The sequence below is a fragment of the Natator depressus genome, chromosome 2 (genome assembly GCF_965152275.1).
Source record: "Natator depressus isolate rNatDep1 chromosome 2, rNatDep2.hap1, whole genome shotgun sequence".
NCBI lineage: Eukaryota > Metazoa > Chordata > Testudines > Cheloniidae > Natator > Natator depressus.
In genome coordinates, this window is record NC_134235.1 from 141,091,732 (window position 1) to 141,108,792 (window position 17,061).

Sequence of the window (17,061 nt, forward strand, 5' to 3'; positions counted from 1 at the left end):
TCCCATAGAGGGTATTTGTGGCACCCTGTACCTCAAAGCAACCCCCTGGAACCTCCATGTTCACCACTGTCATATAATTATGATATGTTTTGTACAAAGTGAGGTATCGTTTTGAAAGTCTTGATCTGTTGAACATTAATATCCTGTTGGATTGTATGTGCTATCATTATTTTTGAGGTTATGAAGTATTGCTGTATGGTGTTATTGAAATATGTTGTGAGGTTGGGAACATGCACAACCAGCATTTCAGGTACAACAGTGGAGTAGCCACATGTGCTGATGGCCCATTAAAGAGAATCCACTATCCCATGAACTGTATACAATGGAGACTTCTCAGAGAGAGCACATAGACAATGGAGACTGCTTGACCCACATCATAGCAAAAGATCTTTCCTGCAAGCTGGAAGAAACTATGAAGAGGGGAAGTGACGTCATGACTTGGCCTCACTCCCAGCTACAACTCAACACCTGGAAACATGTCTGGAGGACAAGGACTTTGAACTGGGGAGGGTGATCCCAGGCTGGAAGGCGGTTCCAACCTGTGTACTGAAGATCTGTGAACTGTTTTTAACCATCTGTCAGGGTGAGTCACTGCTTGATTCAAATCCTATTTAGTTTATAGAACTCAGATTGTGAATTTACTTTTATTGCTTCAGTAACCAGGTTTGATCTCTATATACTTACTATTTATAATCACTTAAAATCTATCTTTCTGTAGCTAATAAATCTGTTTTATATTTTATCTAAAACAGTGTGCTTTGGTTGAAGTGTTTGGGAAATCTCAGCTCAATTTACAAAGGCTAGTGTGTGTCCTCTTCACATCGAGGAAAGGGCAGGCTGGGTAATGAACTTACACTGGTCAGGCTTCTGACCAGGGCAAGATGGTACAATTCTGGGGTGTAAGGCTGGGGAACTGCCAGGAATTGGCTGGAGTCTATCTATTGTTAGTTCATGAGTGGCTGGGAGAAGCATTCATGTAACTCAGTTGGGTGTTTCCCTGTCTGTGGATGACTGTGTAAGTGCAGTACGTGACAAAGGTTTCAGAGTAGCAGCCGTGTTAGTCTGTATACAGACTAACACGGCTGCTACTCTGAAACCTGTCATTATGCAAGGCACTGAATTTAGCTGTATGGAGTGGAAATCTTTCAACTTCATGATACTCCTTTTCTTTTGACAGAGGTTTGTAGCTTTCCAAAAGCATCACAGTGTGAGAGGGAGCCCAGATTGGTGGGACAGAGGGCTCAGCAATCCCACAGTCCAGATTGCACCCTGGGAACCCCATCACAGTATTATTAAACAATTACAAACCATACTCGCTGGGGCCCACATTCTGAAAGAAATCTTTCTTGACTCCCCTCTTCAAACAACCTCCCAACCTCTCCACACTCATCATCCGAAGGAAGCTCACCACAGACCAGGACCCACCAAATCAAAGTGGCACCAGGCTCTGCCAGAACAGCAGATGAAAAACCTTCAGACATACCTCCACTTCTATGATGATCAATACACTCCACAACATACCATTCAAGATCCATAGTTCCTATACATGCCTATGAAAACATGGTGTACCTCATCCAGTATACTAATCGCTACAACAACAACTAACTCAACCATGAGCTTTTGGCTTTTGACAAAAGGATCACTCCATATCTGACCTCTCAGTCCCCATCCTCAAAGGAAAGCTGCACAACACCTTCAAAAGACAAGCCTGGGAGCTCAAATTCTTAACTTTATTAAACACTAAAATTCATGGACTCAATAAAAACATTGGATTTATGGCTCATTACGAAAATCTATAACTAAGGCTATATTTTAGTCACTGGTATTTTTAGTAAAAGTCATGGACTGGTCATGGGCCATAAACAAAAATTCATGGGCCCGTGACTTGTCTATGACTTTTACTAAAAATATCTGCTGTGACTAAAACTTGGGGGACAGGGGTGCTCGGGGTGGGGGGCAGTCCTGGGGCACCGCAGGTGCTGGGGGAGGTGACCCAGGACTCCCATTGGTACTGAGGGAGATGGGGGTGGGCTGCAGTGCACAGCCGGGTCTCCCCACTGGTTCTTGGGGAGGGAGGGTTGGCGGGGCTGGGAGGGGCTCCCTACCCAGCTCCGTGTCCCAGCAGCTCCTAGGTGGCGGAGGCAGGGACAAGGGCAGGGGCTCCTCCACTGCTCCAGCCACAACTGCCGGCTGCTACTGCTCCCATTGTCTGGGAACCACAGCCAATGGGAGCTGTGGGTGCGGGGCCTGTGGGTGCGGGCAGTGCACGGCGTGGAGACCACCCCCCAGCTGCCTAGGAGATGCAGGCTCCTCATTGAGGTAAGCGCCCCACCCCCGCACCCTGCAACCCCCTGCCCCTAGCCCTGAGCCCCCTCCCAGACACCCAAACAGCTGCTGTTGGCCCAGGGGCTGCCTGAGCCAGAGCCGCCTCCCCCACTCCAAGGGCATGCAGAGACATGCCAGCAGCAGCCAGCTGCTTCCAGGAGTAGTGTGGGGCCAAGGCAGGCAGGCAATCTGCCTGAGCGCCCTGCTGTGCTGTGGGACATTTAGCAGCCCAGAGATTGTGAGGGGGCAGCCAAGGATCCTGGTAAGCCGGACAGAAATGTTAGAAGGGCCATATCCAGCCCACAGGCCATATTTTGCCCACCCCTTCCTTGGGACCACATGTTCACTGGGGACTGCTGGAGTACAAAGCATTCTAGTTACAACCACTCCTTCTAACATGCCCCCATTACCGTGTATTGCAGGAATGATGGTATAAGAGCCTACTATGCTAGTTTTAAGTCTGCTGTGGGCTCCCCCACATGGAATGAATCCCCATCCAGGACTTTGTGGCCACCGTCTGCTCTCTTCACTCCCTTTGCACCACTTAATTGATACAAAGTGAGACAGAGGATCTGCTGCGTAATATTTTCTCTATCCTTTTAATGATGGTTCTTCTCACCTCCTCAAACATCAATAGGAAATCATGAACAAGTTAAGTGCTTGTAATGGGGATTATATTTTTCAAAGATATATGTTTTTGGTAATCTTCACAAGCTATTATGGTATTCTAAATGCTCCCAATTTGAGATGCCTTTTAAAAGTAACATGCAGTATGCTATCTCCTGACAAAACATTTAACTGACAAGATGTCTAAGCTTAAAACTTTTCTCCTGCCAGGAGCTTCCTTGATTGATGTTACATTTATCAAAGACTGTGCTTTTAGTATCATATTTTTAGAATGGTGCTCTCTCACCTACTCTAGTTTGAGATATCTGAATGCTCATTATATGAATTCTCCCTGGTGTTTACTAAACAATGCTTTAAATATTGGTCTTGCAGAATGAAGTTCAGTGCATGAAAATATGTTGTTAATTTCTTTCTCAAAGGGGTCAGCTCATCCAATTTCTAGGTTCTTAAACCAATTGACGGATTGTTCCTGGGGGGTTTCAAATTCAGTATTTTAAACATTTTTTAAAATCCCTTAGTGAACAATGTGATAGGATTATATGAAATACAGTGTTTGTTTTTAGTTTGTTTGTTTTTGTATTTTGAGAGGGGAGCTTAATGGGACAATGCGGAAGAGACGGTGGGTGAAGGGATTAAGAAAGAGGAAAATGGTGGGGGTTTGGTTCAAGAAAGTGGTGGCATTGCGAGGCAGAGTAGTCTATTAAATCAGACTGACTGCACTGAATCAGAAAGTTGGCAAGCTGAAATTGGCAGGTAGTGTTGAGGTAATATCCCTGACAAAAAAAAAAGCAACTGCATTACAGTTCAGGGGAGCACAGTACCTGTCACCGCACTCGCAGTCTCTCCTGGGAGCACCCTTTCCAAATAACATGTCTACACCTGCACTCCTGTCAGAGTGGAACCCAGCAGTTCACCCCACTTCTAGACATCAACCCCTGTTTACCAGACATTTACCTCCAGCAGGCCTAACTGAGGAGCTGTGATCATCTGGTAAATACAGTGACAGAAAACAGCTTATGCTGAACAGAGTGTGGTTTTTTTTTATCCACAAACAGGGAGAATAGGGTTAAATTTTTTTGATTAAAAAACTAGAATGATATAAAATTAACATGGCATAAATTAACTGGGTTAAAAACTGGCTAACTGATAAGTCTTGAAATGTAACCATAAATGGGCAATCATCATCAAGTGGGTGTGTTTCCAGTGGAGTCCCATAGGGACTGGTTCTTGGCTCTACATTATTTAACATTTTTATCCATGACCTGGAAGAAAATATGAAATCATCACTGATAAAGTTTTCAGAGGGCACAAAAACTGCGGGAGTGACAAATAATGAAGAGGGCTGGTTCAAAGTGATCTGGGTCACTTGGTAAACTGGGTGCAAGCAAACAATATGTTTTAATATGGCTCAATGTAAATGTATACATCTAGGAACAAAGAATATAGGCTGTAGTTACAGGATGGGGGGGACTCTATTCTGGTAATCAATGACTCTGCATAAGATGTGGGCGGGCATTCAGCTGAACATGAGCTCCCAGTGTGATGCTGTGGCCAAAAAAAATTATGCGATTCTGGGATGAATAAGCAGGGGAATCTCAAGTAGTAATAGAAAAGTTATTTTACCTTTATATTTGACAGTGGTGCGACCACTACTGGAATACTCTGTCCAGTTCAGGTGCCCACAATTCAAGAAGGATATTGATAATTAGGAGATGGTGCAGAGAGGAACCATGAGAATGACTCAAGGAGTAGAAAACATGCCTTGTACTGATAGACTCAAGGAGCTAAATTATTTAGTTTAACAAAGAGAAGGTTTAGAGGTGACTTGATTACAGACTATAAGTATATACATTGGGAACAAACACAAATATTTAGTATTTAATATTTAAATTCTCTCCTTCAATCTAGTAGATTGGACTAGATGACCTCCTGAGGTCCCTTCCAACCCTGATATTCTATGATTCTAGAGAAAGGTATATATGATCCAATGGCTGGAATTTGAAACTAGACAAATTCAGACTGGAAATGAGATGTAAATTTTCAATGGAGAGAATAAGTAACCATAGGAACAATTTACTAAGATGGTGGATTCGCCGTCAGTGACAAATTTTAAATCAGGATTGGATTTTTTCTAAGAGATGCTCCAGAAATTATTTTGGGAAAGTTCTATGGCCTGTATCATACAGGAGGTCAGAGTAAGTTATCATAATGGTCCCTTCTGGTTTTAGAACCTATGAATCTATGAAAAATAACAGAAGTCTACATACATATTATCTTACCTATGATTATCCATTCCTTACCAATTTATCTAAGCCAGACCTTATGAACCCCTCAATGTTAACTATCAAAGGGCTCACTGTTATGTAACACCAATTCTTAACAGGCCTGACAAACTCACTACATCTAGCTCACTGCTTTCATGGTATTTATCCATAAATGATATGCTAGGTCTCTAATATAAACATGTCATACTGATCCTCATAATCAGTTCAGGACATATTTACAGATGATGTTTAAGGAGTTGTATTTTTGTACTGAAAATATGTTTTAAAGTCTGTCACCAACCAAAGAGAAAAACAGGTTTCTTCCAGGCAGGAGGTAAGATGTGCATCTTAGAGCTGATCCTGAGCGGAATCAAAAAAGCTGGTGATTATACTGTTCCTTTGCAGACAGCAAAGTAATTCTGTGAGTGTTCAGTGATTACTACATGGGAATGCTTAAAAGGGGCTGAAGGTGCATGTATTGTTAACCCACAAGGCAAAGTAAGGCCTGGCATTGCTCAAAGGATATTGTTTGGGTGGCTAACAGGCGGGTGTGAAAGGGAGCAAATATTAATTGAAGCACAAGCAATTATCCCTCTCGCTGGAAGCATGGGTGTAACAAGGTAACTAACAGTCCTGGGCAGCCCCAGAACCTTCACACCTCCTTCTACCTCTCTCCAGAGGCTCAGCTTTTTAACTACTTTCAAGCTCTTTGTTTGACAACTCTACTGGAGTCATCAACTTGCCTGCTGATCAGAGCATGACAGAGGTGAACTTGCAAAGGAATTGGCACCTGTGCTGTGTGTCAAGTATCACATGTAATAGGAAGAAAGGGCCTGAGATATGTGACCTGGTGTAGGAGGCTTGATGTAAGGTCTAGGGCCCAAATTATAGTCAGGCCCCACTGATATAAAGCAAAGTTAGCAAGAGTCTGGCTATGAACAAAACTCAGGCCCTATTACAAAACATGCCTACTTGCAGGTTCCCTGTCCGGCACAGGAATTTAGCAAGAACATGGTTGGTGTTGCAAAAAACACAAACACTCCTAAGAAGTGCTAGGCACTGGATATTTGCATGAACACATTCCAGAAGGATCATGCCAGAACACCCCGATACCAAGTTATGATATAAACACAGTCCCCAAAGATGATAGAGGGACACAGTGATGCCTCCTAAGGATAATGTCAAGATGACTGCATGATGGATTGAACTGTTTTGATCAAACCAACAGGTGCAAGGTAAAGGGTGGTGTCAAAGTTCCTTCCCCACTCTGAACTCTAGGGTACAGATGTGGGGACCTGCATGAAAACCTCCTAAGCTTACTTTTACCAGCTTAGGTTAAAACTTCCCCAAGGTACAAACTATTTTACCCTTTGCCCTTGGAATTCCACTGCCACCACCAAACGTTTATCTGGGTTTATTTTATTAGGAAAGTGTTGTTTGGAAACGTCTTTCCCCCCAAAATCCTCCCAACCCTTGCACCCCACTTCCTGGGGAAGGTTTGGTAAAAATCCTCACCAATTTGCATAGGTGACCACAGACCCAAACCCTTGGATCTTAAGAACAATGAAAAAGCATTCAGTTTCTGAAAAGAAGGATTTTAATAGAAGTAAAAAGTAAAATAGACTCACCTCTGTAAAATCAGGATGATAAATACCTTACAGGGTAATTAGATTCAAAATCCCTCTAGGCAAAACCTTAAGTTACAAAAAGACACACAGACAGGAATATTCATTCTATTCAGCACAGCTTAATTTCTCAGCCATTTAAAGAAATCATAATCTAATGCATATCTAGCTAGATTACTTAGTAAGTTCTAAGACTCCATTCCTGTTCGGTCTCTGGCAAAAGCATCACACAGACAGAGTCAGACCCTTTGATGTTCTCCCTCCTCCCAGCTTTTGAAAGTATCTTGTCTTCTCATTGGTCATTTTGGTCAGGTGCCAGCGAGGTTATCCTAGCTTCTTAACTCTTTACAGGTGAGAGGATTTTTCCTCTGGCCAGGAGGGATTTTAAAGGGGTTTACCCTTCCCTTTATATTTATGACAGTGGTAACTAACCACATCAGAGGGGCAATACACAGCTTGTTTGTATCAGTGTATAAAAGAGGTCACAGAGAGGGTATCTTTGTCTGGCCAAGGGGGGAGCGGAAAGTCCCACCACTGACTGAGCTGGTCCATTGTCACGGGCATACAAATATTAATGTACCTGTAACCATTGAGCCGGAGCGCTAGTATCATGCTTTGTCGGCAATAAACCTGGCCAAGCGCCTTCGTCACTGAACTAGGTCTGTGGGCTTCTTGGGCAGTTCAATTGAAGTTTGCTGTATGGGCTTTCTGGCCAAAGCCAGTGCAGCATGCAGAGATAACACACACACAGCCAACAACTGATAACATCAGAGATTGGGGTTAATTATGCCCATTGTCTGATTTCCTGTAGTCCTACACAGCCCCACAGGATTGCGCTAATCCTTAGGCTTCTCTTAGCTGTCACCCACTCCTAATCAAACAAATGAAGGGCTGACAATATTAATATAAGTAATGCAGATCACTCCCACATTCTTCACTGGTGGTAAAGGTCCATTCCTAGTCAGGGGCTGAGGGGAGCACTGAACAGTCAGTGGAAGCTTTTTTAGTCCATCCCCATGTAAAGCAGCTGGGTCCATGGGGGCTTCAAGCAGCATTGGAGGGTGTCTGGTAGCCTAGGGCTGGTAGGGCTGGTAAATATCATATTCCATGAATAAATAGGAAAAAAAACAGCTTGTAAAAATAAATCTCTGATTCCCATGTACTGGTTCTTATCCAGTTCTATGGCATCCACTCTGCTGCAAATAGAACACTTCCATGGTGTAACAGAGTAGAATTTGGCCATTAGTTTTAAATTGTGTTATTATACACAGAGAGCCAAGTTTTGCTTTCAGTTACACCAATAAATTGTTAGTAACACCTGTGAATTCAATGGGAGTTATACCTGCAAAACTGGACTAATTGCTTTAATTTTCTTATAAAATGAACAGTTGAAAATATGATCTAAGGTTTCCAAGTTGGTCCAGTTACAGAGACAGTCTCTTAAATTGCCTACAGAGAAACAATCTCTCTTGTGCCTTAGGTCTTAGGTCACTGATGGAGTCCCTTGTTCAAGGCTAGTAAACAGCTTCTTTCAATTTCAATTTTTCTTCTAGTCTGATGTCCTTTGGACCAGTAGAAACCTGTTTGTTGTTGAGTCAGCCTCAGCAACAATGTTTATTAAGCATAGTGGGGACCAAAGCGTTCGTTCAGTGATCATAACGAAAGAACAGTTTTGTTGGAAAAGGTTCTCTTCTAGGAAGAACAAGGTAATTTGTAAATGAAATCAGAGTTTATATATGACATGTTTGTTCCCTGTCAGAAACAGATTTTGAAATCTTAGAATCCACTGTGAAACAGAATTTTTGTTCTCTAATCTAAGCTTGAGATGCTTGCTTACTGTATTACAAGAACACCACACACATTTTGCACCACAGTTCCTTACTTTGTCTAAACTTCAACTATATGCATGGGTGATTAATACAAAACAGCCACAAAGCACTTCATAGCTACCATAGATTATACACAGAGACATCATCCAGATATGAACATGTAATATAGAACCTTGTAACTGGCATAATTCTTTCATGGCTAGTAACCCCTCTTTCCTGATTTTTAAATATTCTGTATGTCCCTCCCTGATTTTAAACTGCAACTATTACAAAGCTGTAGTGGCAGCTCTTTTGTAATGTGTGTGTGTGTGTTGAGGAAGAAATAAAATAAAAATAAAAGGAGTGTGTATGTATGTATATTCCTATTACTTAATTTTATTTTTCCCCCAGTGTGTGTTAGCTGTTCTCTATTGGCACAGACTGTGTAGAGGTAAAAATCCTAAAGCCATCTTGGATCCTCTAAAGGACAACTAGGCATCCATTTTGTAATCCCTTCTTGTCCCCTCCTCACTCCGAGTTTGGCGCCTTTTTATGCTTAGGCCGGAAAAGGTAGTTACTGGCAATCAGCTAATCTGCCTAGCAACCCAATGTCTATATAGGGCGGTGCTCAGATTAGATAGGGGCTGCCCGTCTGAGTAGCAGAGTCTTGTTGCTGTCTGTTTGAGACAAAGTAAGTGACTGAGGGTACGCCATTCACCCCACCAGGGTCATCTTAGCAGGGGATATACTCACCTACATGCACCTATTTCATCTCCTATAGTGATCACTTGCTCCACACACAACAACGCAGGTGAAGGGAGGGGGAGGGATTCAATTACCCGAATACTCTCATCTTACCTGAGACGCTCATCTGTTCCTGCCCTGAGTTCCCATTCCCATTTGAGGGATCAGGTTGCCCTGTCGTGCTGCATCCATCTTGAAGAAGAGAAGACATCATCAGATCAAGCTGCTAGAGATGGTAGAGTCATTGTCATTTTAATTCCTGTATACAAATCCCTATTGATACAGCCTGCCTTGTTTTATTTGTCTCACCTTGTTACTTGGGGAGTCCTTGCCACCCCATTAATAAAACTTGTTGTACCTTTATCCTGGCTGAGTCATATCTGGGAACATAAACTCCCGGTGATAGATATGGGAAGGGAGGCGAACCTGAGACCATGACTCCTGGCCATTGTTAATTCTAGCTCCTGTTTCGGTCAACAACTGTGCCTTCATATGTGCTTATACAGAGCCTAACAGAATGGATCCTTAATTCTGATTAGAGCTTTTGGGTATTGTTGTAATATAAATATCATATAATAACCAAAGATAGGATGAACACTCTCTCAGGAGAGTGCATATGGTACACTATAATTTAATCTGGCTTAGTTCAATATTATTACCTGATCAGATTTGTGAAAGAATTGTGGGCTTTATGGTAAAAACATGGTATTTGCCAGAATCTCAGGGCATGATCTAATAAAGATTCCAGATATGGGGCCACTGCCAACTCATGCCATCCTGGCTGTGGGAGCTATTTTAAATTCTGAATTAATTTTTTGTACTGATGTTTTTCTTATACTGCTTGCTTATGATATTGGGGTTTTATTTTTGTACACTTATATTCCTATTACATTAGGTGTCCTAAAAACTAAAGCAATAAATTGTGATGGCTTGAGATTATGCAAAAATATTAAGAATTAACATGCTCTGTGGTATGTCATCAGGGAGTATTTATTTAAATATTAATTACATAGAAAAATGATGCAATAAGTTTACAAGTTTCTGTCCGTGAATAGAAAGTTACATCTATCTTTCCTAATAATGATATTTCAGACTGATCTATGCATAACAGGATATTGCTGTGTCTCAAAAAGTTTAAAAGGCGATTTATATAAATATTCAGCCTAAAACAAATTAAAAACCAAGAAAGTCTTCCACAATCTTCAATATATTGAAACATCATATTCCCAACCATTTTTCAAAGTTGAGAGCTGCTATATGGTCTTGGAGATTTCCCTTGCAGGAGGCTTGCTGAACAAAGGGAGTTGATTTCACCAGGGCTTTGGAGCTGTGCTCCAGATCTGCTCCAGCTCCAGGCAAAAACCTGCAGCTCCACTGCTCCAGAGCTGCTCTGCAGGCTCCACTCCAAAGCCCTGTATTTCACTTGATAAGCTCTATTAGTGGTTTGATTTTTTGTCTTTCAGTCTCTATTTTATAAACGTGGTGTACTGTTGCTGCCCGATCTTCTCAACTGCCTTAGTAGAGGCAATCACAGGAGAGTCTGCAATGTCTTTGGTGTCCAGTCTAAGTAAGTCTACATTCTCTTCTGAGAAGGAGTTTCCCATGTCTTCTATGAGCTCAACAAGAGCCTGGACATGTCATGAAAAAGAAGCTGGACACCTTTTACCTGCTCATGGTCCTTTAGACCCTTTTTTGGGTAGCTCCTTTCTCTGCTGCAGCTTCAAATTCTCCTATCAACCTGGCCACCTTTTGTCCTGCTATCATCCAGTGCTGACGGGCCTCTGAACTTTGTGTTAGACCAATAGCCACCATTCCTTTTGATTATGGCATTATTTTATTTATGCGCTTGGTCAAGCACAATTGCATAGAAAATATGCTGTGTCTTGCAAACTGTGAAGTTTCCCTTTAAGAACTCTCCTTGATGTGTCTAGATGCATTGTGTGAAGGCTTACCATATTTCAGAGGTGAACAGGCACCCAAAGTGCATAATTAGTATGATCTAATGCAAAGAACCAGGGAGCTTTCCAAGGCAATGTGGAGAGCAAAGTTTGTCTGGAGGATTGACAGCATATAGGTCAATAAATGAAGTGTTTATTCCAGAAGTGGAACATTGGGTTTTCTGGTTTTTGCTTATCAGACCATTTATCATCTACTATGCGGGCCTCATCTACCTTGAGAACTTGGGTATACTGCATGTATGCATGCATGCATTTTGAAGCAGGATGTACAGACTGCTGGCAGTTACTTGGTGGGCATATTCAATATGTGTTACATGAGGCACTTTCTAGGAGTCAGTAGTTCCAGGGGAGGCCACTTTGGCCTGAATAAGGGCTTCCAGCCATCCACTATCTTCTAGCCAATTTCCAGTCAGCTTTAGACTTGCAATTTCCAGATGAAGACTAACCCAGCATAATGACAAATTTGTCCTTGCCATACCCAGCAGGCCAGGCCCACTGTATCTGTTTGATTATGGTGAAAAGAGGCTGATCCCCAATGATCATTGTCACTGGGCATGGGTTTAGGTGATGTACAGCGTTCCTTATCACATCCATGACATAATGAATTATTGCCGCAGACTTGGAGTCATCTGGAAAGAGGTGAAGAAGTGCTGTGATGGCTGAGGCAAAGTCTGGCACTGGCTGTTTGCTGGCATGGTAAACATCCCAGGAAATGTCGATCTCCATTGAAAGTATCGAGACTTGTTGCTTGCCTTACTTGTTTAAGCCACCTGCATTCTTCTTGCAGAGCTTGGGTAATCAGTTGGCAGTCAGTCTTGATTTCAAGATTTGCAGCAGGGATGGAGCATTGTTCTTCTTCAAGATCAGTGGAGGGACAATTGGGTAACACTCAGGAAGTGATGATATAGTCTTCTGCATTAATGCTGCAGTCTCACATCGGGGATGGGAGTTCCACAGACAACTCCTTCCACTTGAGTACTGGGATGCTGAAAAAAGTGATGTCCCAGTTCTGTGGAAGGCGTCTGTTGCTGTGGTGGAGCTGGGATTGTGATCTATGTTGTCTATGGCCACAGTAGTGAACAGACCACCATAAAGCCTTACAGGATAATCCTTGGAGTGTTGGCATGCACTGTTTGCCATGCTGGTAGAAATAGTCAACACTCTATCATAGGAGATGGACATTCTAAGTTTAAAGATGATATCTACTAGCTCACTTTTGTGTCTGTACATGAAGCGCCAGACCAACATAGATTGGCAAAGACATTTCTCGAGCCTTTTTGTGGTACAAACTTTCTGTTACTTCATGGTGACAGATACTGATTTTGTCCTGCATCAGTTGTGCCAAAGTAAGGGTAACTGGATGAATGGAAACTTGTTCTGACTGAGTTTTAATGTGAGGACCACCTAATATCATGGACAGCAATGCCAGTTGTGACTCAGGCAAAGATTTTGCTTGGGATCCTGGGTCAAATGATCCAGTAAACTGTGTTTTCATTTGAAAAATGTCCCTTTGAATAATTTTTGCTCTTTGGGATAAGTGAAGTGCTTCATCACAGTCTTCCTCACAAGCTTTTTGGAGGGCATGTCCAATATCCTGGTTGAAGGCAAGGAGCACATCATGTCCTTCTTTGCATTCTTGGATATCTGGAATGTGTGAAAGGATATGGGATTTTAGCTCAGGGCTGTGAATGTGTTCAGCCAGTCATCCCCATCTGCTCTGGTTTAGCACTATACAGATTTGTAATGTCAGGCAAGAGTTAAAATTTAGCTAACAGCTAAGACAAAAACCTCAGATCAAGCAGGAATGCTTCAGTAGCCCAAGGATACTGACAACTGTAAGCACTTAATAAACTTATATGGTCAAATGTCCACCCAGTAACTCAGCTCTTAGAACAGAACAAACCCTCCCTTCACAGCCCAACAGATATCTTTAAGCACTCATCTCTACCCCCACCCCCGCCTCTTTCCCCCACAAGGTAGCCATAGATGCTTGATGTCATCAGAATGACCTCTGTACGTACGTACTGTTCCTATTTTTATCTTTGTTCAGCGTTCTCTCTTGACTTGTAACAATGTCTGTCTCTGTATGTACACATAAATGCAAATTAATAAGAGAATGTATATAACTGGCCACTGTGGCACCGTATTTTTGAAGCTGTTTATCAGTCTTCCCGGTACCGTGAATAAACTCCCTTCAGTATTGTCTGTGCCTGCCTGATTCTTGGGGAAAAGAATCTTTTTGCCTAACAGTTTTGACGCAGGGAGCAGGGTGTGATTGGGAATCTTCGAAGAGTTTCTCACAACCAGGGATAGAGGTGAGTACCCTTTTACTTACCACCTCTAGTGCACACCTTGGTTTGGGACTCCGAGACACCCCTTCGCACCCCTTTTTAATACAAACCATATATAGGATGCACAGGACTGTGTTTGTGGCCAAGATTTTGGGGTGGAAGGAATGGCTGGAGGCGAAGGCTGCACTGCCAGGTACTGAGCACCAGAGTGTGTGCTGCAGTAGACTGAGTACAATGGTGTGCTCAGTCGGTCTCCCCTGAAGCGCTGCTTAAGTGGGTTTCAGGAAGCTGGGATACAATGTCGTATGAGTTGGCCCAGAATGTGTCAATGATGCCCTCTACGGGAGGGGGACTCATTGGCATGCCCCAGAGTGCACCAATGATGCCCTCTGCGGGAGGGAGACTCATTGATTTTATAAAAAGGGAAACATGAGAAGGTTCAAAAGACGATGGCAAAAAATGGATGGAATGAGGGTATGAGTATGATGGACAGCGTGTTGTGGTGGTCTTGTCAGACAAAAGAAGGATTAGAGAAGGGGATTGTAATAATATATTGCGAATATGAAAGGAAAAATTACAAGAGTTGGAAATACTCCAAAAGGCTGTTACATCAGAGCTAAATCAAAAGGCAGATTTTAACTGCAAGCTAAGTGAGCCTGAAGCAAAAAAACAAGGCTCTAAAAGCAAAACTAAAAGAAACTCTGCACACCGTATTGTTGCTAGTATACAACAAAAGGGTAATTTCACCAACTTTGGTTAGTTAGTAATACTATTAAAAACCAAAAAACCAAAATGAAATTAATTAAAAACACCTTGAAAAACAAATTCAAAATTGGAACCTGGCACACACGGAGGAAGATCGAGATAATTGGCCTCCCCTGACCCAACCCAAAATTAAATGCCAGTGCTCCCTTGGCCCCTCTCCAAGTGACCACTAGGTGGTCAGGGAGAGGTAAAAACAGAGTGGCCCATAAAACTTATAAGTACACTCCTCTCAGCACAGAGGAAATGAGGGGCTTACTGAAAAATCTCCCTGATCTAAAATCCAAAGACCCAAATTTAATATTCTGGAAAAAAATAAGCCAGATGGTTACCACCTATCCGTTACATCCCAGGGATCTTTATATCTTAACAAAAGCTAAATGGCCCGATCTATCATGGGCCAAGATCCCTGCAAAAGGACACCAAAACAGTGTTTGGGCCTCTCTTAAATTTAAATCTGAAAATAATATGACCCGTGCCTGCACTGAGTTTAAGGAAGCGGTCCAAGAAGCCTTGGGGAACGGAGCGAGTAATTGGGGACCGATTGTGGGCTGCGTACAAGGCAAGGACAAGCCTGCTTCTCAGTATTGAGAGAGAAAATGGGAGATGTATTCCAGCAATGCAGGCATTGCGGACCCAAAGAAAACTGATCAGGCATTTCTAAAAATGTTAAAGGAAGGTTTTAACTCCCACCTGCAAACAGTCCTTAATTTGGGAGTGAACCCAGGCTCTGATTATGAATCCATCTGTATGTGAGCCTCTGAATGCAAAGCCAGACAAGCTAAAAAAATAAAGAGCAAGTCTGCTCGCATTGCTGTTGTAACAGCAAAAAATAATGTAATTTGCTATAACTGTGGGTGTCTCGGACATACCCAAAAGAACTGCAGGCGCAAGGCCCAAAAGCCAAGTCAGGGACAGAATCACGGCCGGTTGAATCCCTGCAGTACCTCACTGCCCTTTCAATCTGCTCCTGGTCTTGTCCCCCCCCCCACCTCATTGTGTTTTGAATGTGGGGAGACTGGACATTGGGCAGCTGGATGCCCAAGCTGAGTAACCTTGCGCAACCGGCCCCAACTGGTATCTCAACCAGCTGCCAACCCTTACTCATACCTAAGCAAATAAATAAGTAAATAAGTAAATAAATAAATAAATACATTAAAAAAAAGGGCCAGGCTTCTAAATTCCATGACTCGCTAGAATCCAGCGCCCCCACCCCTTGATTGTCAGTACTGCTAATGTAGATATAAATCCCTTGAGGCCACACTTACAAGCATGGATAAGGGGCCGGCCATGCACAATTCTCGTGGACATGGAAGTGTCTGTTTCCATTACTGACCTCCCACTCCTCACTACTAAACAGTATATTACTATTTCAGGGGTAGGAGGTGCACAACTCATGGCTTATAAAAGCTATCCTGTTCTTGTAAAATCTAACCTATTCTTCTGGAATCAGTCTTTTTTATGTACCTCCAAATGCAGAGGGAACTATTTGGGGCATGGAAGTCCTCTGCGACCTTGCAGCAAACTCTTAACCTCACTCAGAGTACAGTTACATTTACTGATAAACTTATGCATACTCATACCATTCCTCACCGTAATGATAAATTTCTCTCTTCTGTTGCAATTCCCAAATCTGTGGCTTTCACTTGGGACACCTCTAACTCTTGTCAAGAATTATGTTCCAGATTCCCCTCTGTTTGGCCAAAGAATAAGCTGTTTTGCAGTTTGGTGCCTGCTCATCTCTGCCCACCCATCCAGGTTACCAGTCAATTCCCTCCACCTACCAAGCAATGCCCTCTCAAACCTGAGGCTGTGGATGTGGTAGGTGACATTATTCACTCTTTACTTCAGCAAGGCATACTGGTTCCTTGTAAAAGTGCACCCTCTTAAGCCCACACATTACAATTGCACACTTTAATCTTCTTAATCCTGCTATTTTAATGCCGACTACAGGGGAATCTCATCAGTGTCCTCTTTCTGAGGACACTATTGTTAAGGAACCAACTGGGTAGTACAACTACCTGCTGCCCTTCTTTCCATGAGGGCAACCCCTAACGCTAGTACAGAAGTTTTACCCTTTCAAACTCATTACTGGAATAACTATGTCATTGGGGGAAGAATGTGTAGTCCCGGCTCCCTCCCTCGATCTCTGACACTGCACAGATATCTCAAACGCCTAAATAAAGTCTTGCGCTGCCTGAAACTAATGGTCCAAAACTGACAAGAAGCCCAGGACCCGCCAGGGACCCCCTTGTGGGTGGACATACAGAAGGAAAATCAGGTCATGGTAAGAACATACAACCCTGGGGTAATTCAGCCAAAATACTGCGGCTCGCACATGGTATTGGCCCATACAAATACCTCCGTTAAAGTGCAAGAAATTCCAACATGGGTCCATAAAACCAAAATTAAAATGTATAAATAAATTCATTTTGTTTATATTGTATCCTTTTAGGTAATAAATGTGACTCCCCACGTTAATCCTCCTGGCAAACATACCTAATGCAGCCTCCTGGGACCCGCCTGGTACATGTTACACAAGATTCCTGTTTCAAAGCTGGCCAGTATGTGCAACTCCCTACAGGAGGCAGTGGCAAATAGGTAAATAAAACAAACACTTGGCTTACCCCCAGACTGGCTGCCTCCCTGCATCTCAC